The sequence below is a fragment of the Castor canadensis genome, chromosome 16 (assembly GCF_047511655.1).
Source record: "Castor canadensis chromosome 16, mCasCan1.hap1v2, whole genome shotgun sequence".
In the NCBI taxonomy this organism is placed as follows: Eukaryota; Metazoa; Chordata; class Mammalia; order Rodentia; family Castoridae; genus Castor; species Castor canadensis.
In genome coordinates this window covers 18238613-18246681 of record NC_133401.1, presented here as the reverse complement: position 1 = coordinate 18246681, position 8069 = coordinate 18238613, and the positions used below count along the sequence as shown (strand labels likewise).

The following is an 8069-nucleotide window of genomic DNA, read 5'->3' as shown; positions in this document are numbered from 1 at the left end:
GGACTCCAAAGGACACTTGAGGAATGTGGGGAAACTGAGGTACAGGAGTTTAACTGTTCTCAAAACCCGAACAGGCAAAATTCCCCTTACCCTGGCAGTCTGTCACTGTCGTGGTGGCAGGGGAGTTCTACGCACTAATAATCTAAAGATCGCTTCAGACTCACAGCCCTTAATCCTTTGCCTCTAGGGGGTTCCATAAACACTGCTGCTGAGTGGGGGCTGCCTTCCAGTGATATCCATGCCTTTTATGTGCTCAACACAGCCTGGTTTATAGGAAGTGTTGAGTAAGTGAGCAGTCTTACTGTGTTGTGGGGGGTTTTTTATTTTGTGGGTTTTTTATTTGGTTTGGTTTGGTTTATTTGTGGGATTGGGGTTTGAACTCGGGGCCTCACACTTGCAAGGCAGGTGCTCTACCACTTGAGTTACTCCACCAGCCGGGAAGTTTTTTGGTTTTTTTGTACTGTACAAGGTCTCACTGTGCATCCCAGGCTAGCCTCGAACTTGAGATCCTCCTGTCTCTACCTCCTAGGATTATGGGTTTGCACCACACATGTGGTTCACTTGCTTTTGGAAATTGCAATCTCTTGACGTGCAAGTGCTTTCACCTTTTTTTGGGGGGGGGAGTGAGGGACAGGGTCTCACTATGTAGCTTAGACTGGCTTGGAACTGGCGATGTTGCTTCAACCTCTCAAGTGCTGGGATTACAGGAATGCTCCACCACACCCACCAAGTTTTTTTTTTAATATTTGAAAGGGAGGTTATCTTTATCTTGGATAAAATAAAACAAGAAAAATCCTAAGAAATAATACACAGACACAAGAACTACCAGAAATAATGAATTGTACAATGTCCCAGGATAGAAAATCAATCATGGGCTAGGGTGGAATTCAGTGATAGAGTGCTGGGTTCCATCCCAGCAGTGCAAAATAAGAAGGGTCTCAGTGTCTCTGTCCCTGCGCCTGCTGCACCCCTTCTTGTCCTCCTGTCTCATATTTTTTTCTCCATCCTTCCTCCCTTTGCTCTTCCTTTTTCACACTGCTTCTGTCATGTAGTCATGCAGAGCTGCACTGGATTCCGTGGGACCTGGTGCAAGTTACTACACCTCTCTGGGCCTCAGTGATCATAGTCATAAAGTAGGGATTAAAGCATATAACATTCTGAACAAAACCTCTTCCTTCCAAAATGTACAGTATGGAAAGGAAGGAAAAGAGCAACTTAAGCTGGGCAGAGTGGTACACGGCTGTAATCCCAGGCAAAGGTAAGATGATTAAGGGTACAAGACCAGCCTGGGTCACATAGTGAGAACCTGTCATGAGAAACAAAAGCCAGGTGCTATGGCTCATGCCTGTAATCCTAACCACTTGAGAGGTGGGGATCTAGAACAGCATAGTTCAAGACTAGCTCAGGCAAAGTTCAAGAGACCCCATCTCAACTAACAAAAATCTGGTCTTGGTGGTACATACCTGTCATCCCAACTACTCCATAAATAGGAGTTTATGGTGGCCTGGGCATAAACTCAGGACCCTATTCCAAAAATAACTAAAGCAAAAATGGCCAAGCAGTAGAGCACCTGTCTTGCATGTACAAAGCCCTGAGTTCAAGTCTCAGTACAGCTCACTAAAAATTTAAAAAAAAAAAAAAAACCTATATAGTAGAGGAACCCAACAAAAACTACTTGATCTGGCTGATCAAATGGATATTGCTGATAAGATAGCAAGGGAACAATACCATGCCTCAAGATCTTAATCCTCAAAACCCTGAGGTAAGGAAAAAGCACCAGGGGCACCAGGTGCCTGCCGGTACTCAAATCTGTAATCCTAGCTACGCAGGAGGCAGAGATCAGGAGGATCATAGTTCGAAGCCAGCCCAGGAAAATAGTTCAGGAGACCCTATCTTGAAAAAAAAAAAAAAAACCATCACAAAAAGGTCTGGTGGAGTGGCTTAAATTGTAGGTCCTGAGTGCAAACCCCAGTACCACAAAACAAAACAAACACCAGGGAATCCTACAACCAATTGCCTGACCAATATTCAAAACTGTCAAGATCACCAAAAATGAGGAAAGCCTGTGAAACTGCCACTCAAGAGCATCCTAAGGAGAAACAGACACTAACAGAATGAAAGGTGTACTGGATGGACTCTGAGACCAGGAAAAGGACATTAACTAAAAACCAAAAAATCTGTGTAGTGTGGACTTGTAAATAAAAATAGGTCCATATTGGTTCATTAATTGTAATAAGTGACCCACACTAATAACTAGTAACTAGCAGAACTGTTGGAGTGAGGAATATTTGGGACCTCTGTGCCACCTCTCTAATGTTTTGAAAATCTAAAGTCAATTCTTTGAAAATAAAATCCAAACTGGGTGTGGTGGTGCATACCTGTAATCCCAGCACTAGTGAGGCAGAGGCAGGAGGATCCAGAGTTCAAGGCCAGCCTGTGCTACATAACCAGACCCTATCCAGAAAGGGAGGAGAGAAAGAGAAGAAGAAATAAGGGGGGAAGGAAGATTTTTAAATTAAAGAGGTTTAAAATTTTGAGTAGGAGAATTTATTTCTAACCGCTGCACATGTGATTGTACAAGCAAAAACACATTAGAGAAATAAAGGATTTTTATTAGCCTCAAAAGAAAAAAAAAAACTCTGCGTGCGACAGGTTTGTGAAGTGGTGAGTTTTGTACACACAACTAACACAGCACTGCTTCAAACTGCAGACCGCGCTCCTCCTGTCGCCCAGTTCCTCCGTGCCTGTCTTCCTCACATCTTCTTGACTACACCTTGTATTTTAAGTGCGATGCTGAGGCCAGGCCCCGCAAACTCCGCACCCCCTCCCAGGCAGGGGAGGCACAGCCCTCTTTCCCTAGGGGGTCCCTCCCTCCTGCTGACCCTCTGCCGCCCCCTTGTGGCCGTCCTGGCCCCTGCCTCCCCCCACAGCTGGTTCTCTGACCCTGTCCTGGTCTCATCTGACAAATGCTCCAATCCTCTTAGGCCAGGCTGGCCTGGGCAGAGCAGAACAGAATTAGATCTGATGGGGGACGGCCATGTGATCAGCTACTAGGAGAAGGGAGGGGACAGACAGCATGGATACAGCAAAGTCCCTCCTGCTTATCAGATCTGACAGACCCTGGTACCAAACGATCCAGAGACACACTGAGGAGAACAGGAGGGACAGCAGGGGGCAGAGGCACAGGAGTTTCCTTTGTTGTTGTTGTGTTTATTTGTGGTGCTGGGAATTGAACCCAGAGCCTCGAGCACCCTGGGTAAGCGTTCTGCCACTGAGACCACAGAAAGATATTGAGGCTCCAACTTAATATTCTGAAAATGGCCAAATGAGTAGGTGTATATCTGTAATCCCAGCACCAGGGTGATCGAGGCAGGAGGATTTTGAGTTCCAGGCTAGCTTGAGCTACGTAGGGAGACTCTGTTTTAAAAAAACAAAAATAGCCGGGCACTGGGGGCTCACACCTGAAATCCTAGCTACTCGGGAGGCAGAGATCAGGAGGATCCAGGTTCAAAGCCAGCCCAGGCAAATAGTTCATGAGACCCTATCTTGAAAAAACTCATCACAAAAAAGGGCTGGTGGAGTGGCTCAAGATGAAGACCCTGAGTTCAAACTTCAGTACTGCAAAAAAAAATAAAATAGAATAAACGAACAAAAATACAGTGGTTGTCCAGGGTTAGCTGGGAGAAAGGAGACATGACCAGACAGAACACAGGATTTTTAGGGCAGTGAAAATGAAAACAGAGTTTTAGGCACCAGGCCCAAATTCCTAGAATTCCACATGCCATGTCTGGCCACTACCCCTATGTGCCAAATAAAGAGACAGGGTGAAGGACAGAGAGGAGGTTTATTGCATGGCCCAGGACACACCAGGGGAAGAAACAAAGTAAGCTCTCACCCCATCTTCAGCCATCTTTGGGGTACAGACGTGAGCCTTAGCTTTAAATAGACAAAGAATTAGGGCAGGGGACAAAAGGTGCACATAGGGAACCAGTCCCAGTCACAGTGTGCCCCAGTAGCCGGTGGCCTTGTTCTTCAAGTGTTCTACAGAAGTTGTCATTGCTGTCATCACTTAGGGGAGCAATCTGGTTCCAAAAACATGATTACTCCTGCTCCAGGGTGCAGCCTCGTCATTATAGGTAATGGTTCTCACTGGCGGGGGATCCGTCCTGCTGGTTCTCACTGGGGGTGTCTGTCCTGAAAGTCTCTGCTGTTCCTTAGGCATAGTCATAAAGGCACTGTCACTCAGTCCTGTCCTTCATGGAACCCAAAGTAACTGCAAAGTGACTTCAGAGAGAAGAGCTTAGAACAGAGACGGATACAAAAATGGAGGCAGAGGACTGGAGGTGTGGTTCAAGCACCCGCTTTGCAAGCATGAAGCCCTGAGTTCAAACCCCAGTACCTCCAAAAGAAAGCTCAATCATTGGAGAGAAATGAGGCCCAATTAGTCATGACTGATGTACTGAAACATTTTCCAGAGTTCTTCTGACAGGATTGTTAGTACTCCCAGTGTATCTGGTTTGTCCCCCACAATGGGATGAAAACTATCAAAGCAAAAACAGTGACATTAGGCTGGAGTTCTGCCTAGTAAGCACAGACCCTAATTTCAAACCCTAGTAAACCAAAAACAAAACAAAAAAGTAGCATCTTCCTCCTGCCTCGAGGGGGCTTTATAAATCTTCTGGTGGATTTTGAACAACCTTATTGACTTTTGGAGGATCCTTATGGGAACTTTCTGGAAGAGCCTAATCAAATTTAAGCCATTCCTCATCCCTATGTTAAATGCTAAACCCTCTGAATGAGATCCATACTTCCCATTCTAAGACTCCAGCCCCTGTTGCACTGTCAGTACTGCTGTCTAACAAACCATCCCTAAATTCACAGGCTTACAACAATGTATTATCATGGCTGGGGGTTGGTTTTTGTTATTTGAGGGGTTTTTTTGGTGTGTGTGTGGCATTGGGGTTTGAACTCAGGGCCTGACACTTCCTGGGCAGGTGCTCTACCACTTGAGCTACCCCCTCAATCATTTTGTTTTTTACCTTGTTTTTCAGCTTTTAGTTTGCTTCTTGATCCACCTATCTACACCTCCCAAGTAGCCAGGATTACAGGTATGAGCCACCATGCCTAGCTAGGGATTGATTTTTTGGTTTGGCTTGGTTTTAGTTGGTTTGATTTTTTTTTCTTTTTCTTTTTTCACGTCAGAAGGTTTGTAATGTGCCCACATCGTAACAAGGTTTGAGGGTGGCACATGTCACGCAAAGGCGTGAATACCCAATCATCATGCTTATGAACCAAAAAACGATCAAAGAGACAGGGTCTTCTTATGTAGCCCAGGCTAGCCTCAAACTCACAATTGTTCTGCCTCAGCTTCCCAAGCGCTGGAATTATAGGCATGCACCACCATGCCCGGCTTGACTGTTTTCATCTATCATTTTGATCTATTACATTCTTGTGATGCACAGATGACACCCGCAGGAATTTCAGGTGCTCAGGGTTCTTGAGCCTGCTCTAAGAATGAAAGCACAGACAGACTCTAACAGCAGAGGTTGGAAAGATTTTATTTGTAGTGAATTTAGTTGGAGAAAAGAGAAGAGAAAGACTGCATATTGGGGAATGCAGGGGGACCCGGAAATTGGTGATTCCATGGGTCTGGGTGGGGAGTGGGGTTTTATAGCCTATTTTTGCATTGCCTGAGGGTGGAGATGCCTTTCAGATGCAAACAGGCATTTCCTAGGGAGGAGAAGTGTCTCCTTGACCTCCTGTGGTCTGTCCTTCAGTCCTTCATTCCCCCTTCTCAGTGGTCGCTCTAACTGCTGTTAGGAATAGGGGCTGAGTCTGTTCAGAAACTGTTTCCTGCTGATGGGGCGATGAAGGGGCCCACAGCATCAGGGCTGGCCATGAGAGGGGTTGTCAAGGGGACTGCGGTAGTAGGTCGTTTTCATCTCCATCAGAGGCATTGGTTGTTTGATGGATTCTAGGCGAGAAGAAACGAACTTGAGAAGTAAGTTTAAAATGCAAGGCCCAAACACAAGCAAGAGAATAATGGCAACTGTAGGCCCCAAAAAGGGTAGGAACCAAGTCCTGGAGGGAAGCCAGGATTTTATTTGTTCCTGTACCTGAGTAGAAACCTGAGTTTCAAGAGATTGCTCCCGGAGCCACTTAGCCTGTTGGAGAATGTGATCTGCACGTCCTCTACAATGCCTGAAGTGTTCGTAGATGTGCAACAGGAGGTATTGGCAATGGCACATACCCCCCTTGTTTGGCCAAAAGAAAATCTAGGGCCAGGCAGTGGTCCATGACCATAGAGGCAAGGGACCACAAAGACCTTTGCATGTCCTTAATGGCAAGGCCTACCTGGTCAGAGGTGTCCTCTACCACTTTGGTTAGGTTTTTTGCAATTACATGATTGGCAATCCCCCCATAAGTGATTCCAGCAAGGGCTGCAACTAACACTGTTATCCCTAAAACTATTAGAGTAACCTCCCTTTTATCCCTATGGGAAGCTGTTCCTATTGTAGTTAGAATTCTTCTTTTCTTTTAGATGGCTGCATGAGCATGCAGGATCAGGAAGGCATACTTAGAATCTGTATAGATGTTGACTCTCTGTTCTTTTGACAGTCTTAGGGCTTCTGTTAGGGCCACTAATTCTGCCAATTGAGCACTTGTATTAGGAGGAAGAGGACCTGACTTGAGGATGCCAAATTCTGTCACAACTGCAAACCCTGCATGTCTGACACCATGCTTGACAAAGGCACTGCCATCAGTGTATAATTCTAGATCTGGGTTTTTTAAGGGCCGATCAATTAAGTCAGGTCGGGCAGCATAATTTTCCATAAGTACCTCCTCCTCACGAGTGCTCAGATTTCCCTCTGCCTCTGGTAGAAGGGATGCAGGATTTAGGCTCTGACAGGTCCTTAAAATTATTTCTGTCCCTCCCAGAAGCTGGGCCTGGTATTTAAGTAGAGGCTGTCAGATAGCCAAAGTTCTCCTTTTGAGTTTAAAATTCCCCCTAGGTTGTGTGGGGTATAAACCATTAGGGGGCGGTTTAGGATAAGTTTCTGAGCTTCAAGCACTAGAAGGCTTACTGCAGCCATTGCTCTGAGGCATCCTGGCCATCCCTTGGCTACCTGATCTAACTCTTTGCTTAAGTAGCCTACTGGCTGGGGAGTGAGGCCCCGGAGCTGAGTCACCACACCCAAGGCCAGTCCTCCCTTTTCATAGACACAAAATTGAAACTTGTCTTGTACTGGGAGACCCAGGGCGGAAGCTGTCATAAGAGCCTTCTTTAACCTGTGGAATGCAGTTTCTGACTTGTCATCCCATTCAATAAAGGGCTGGGGATCCTTCTGTGCCTCCTTAAGGATTTGCTATAAGGGCCTGGCTGGGTCTGCATATCCCAGGATCCAAATTCTACAGTATCCTGTGATCCCTAGAAAGGCCCTCAATTGCTTTAGAGTTTTAAGTAGAGGAAATGTCAGGATTGGACGGATCCTGTCTTCTCCTAGAGACCTCATTTCTTTCTCCAGGACAAGACCTAAATATGTAACCCTAGACTGACACAATTGGGCTTTTTCTTTAGAGATTTTATAATCTCTGTCTGCTAAGTTTAGTAAGGACTTAGTGGCTCGTGAAATGACAGGCTCATTTGGTCCACAGAGCAGGAGGTCATCTACATATTGTAGCAGAGTAGCTTGTGGATATTGCCACTCTGCCAGGTCTTGGGTTAGAGCTAACCCAAAGAGGTGGGGGCTGTCTCTGAATCCCTGGGGGAGGACAGTCCAAGTGACCTGTCCAGACTTTCTTGTTGGGTCCTCAAGGCAAAGATAGGTTGACCTTTAGGGTGTAAGAGAATGCAAAAGAAGGAACCTTTTAAATCCAGGACAGAGTAGTAAGCGGTACCTGGAGGTATTTGGGCTAAAAGCATATAGGGATTTGGAACTACAGGGTGGAGAGCCACTACTGCTTCATTGATCAGGCGGAGATCCTGGACTAGCCTCCATTTGTTAGGTCCCTTCCTGACACCGAGAATAGGAGTATTATATGGGCTGGAGCATACTATTAGCTGTCCC

At 46.0% G+C, this 8069-nt stretch overlaps 1 non-coding gene across 1 annotated transcript; it reads right to left on the bottom strand.

Annotated features, from left to right (window-relative positions):
• Positions 1 to 5196: 5196 nt before the first annotated feature.
• LOC141418405 (small nucleolar RNA U13) lies at positions 5197 to 5303 on the bottom strand. The gene has a single exon (XR_012443040.1). It is a non-coding gene; the product is annotated as a small nucleolar RNA U13 (small nucleolar RNA).
• Between the last annotated feature and the right edge of the window lie 2766 nt (positions 5304 to 8069).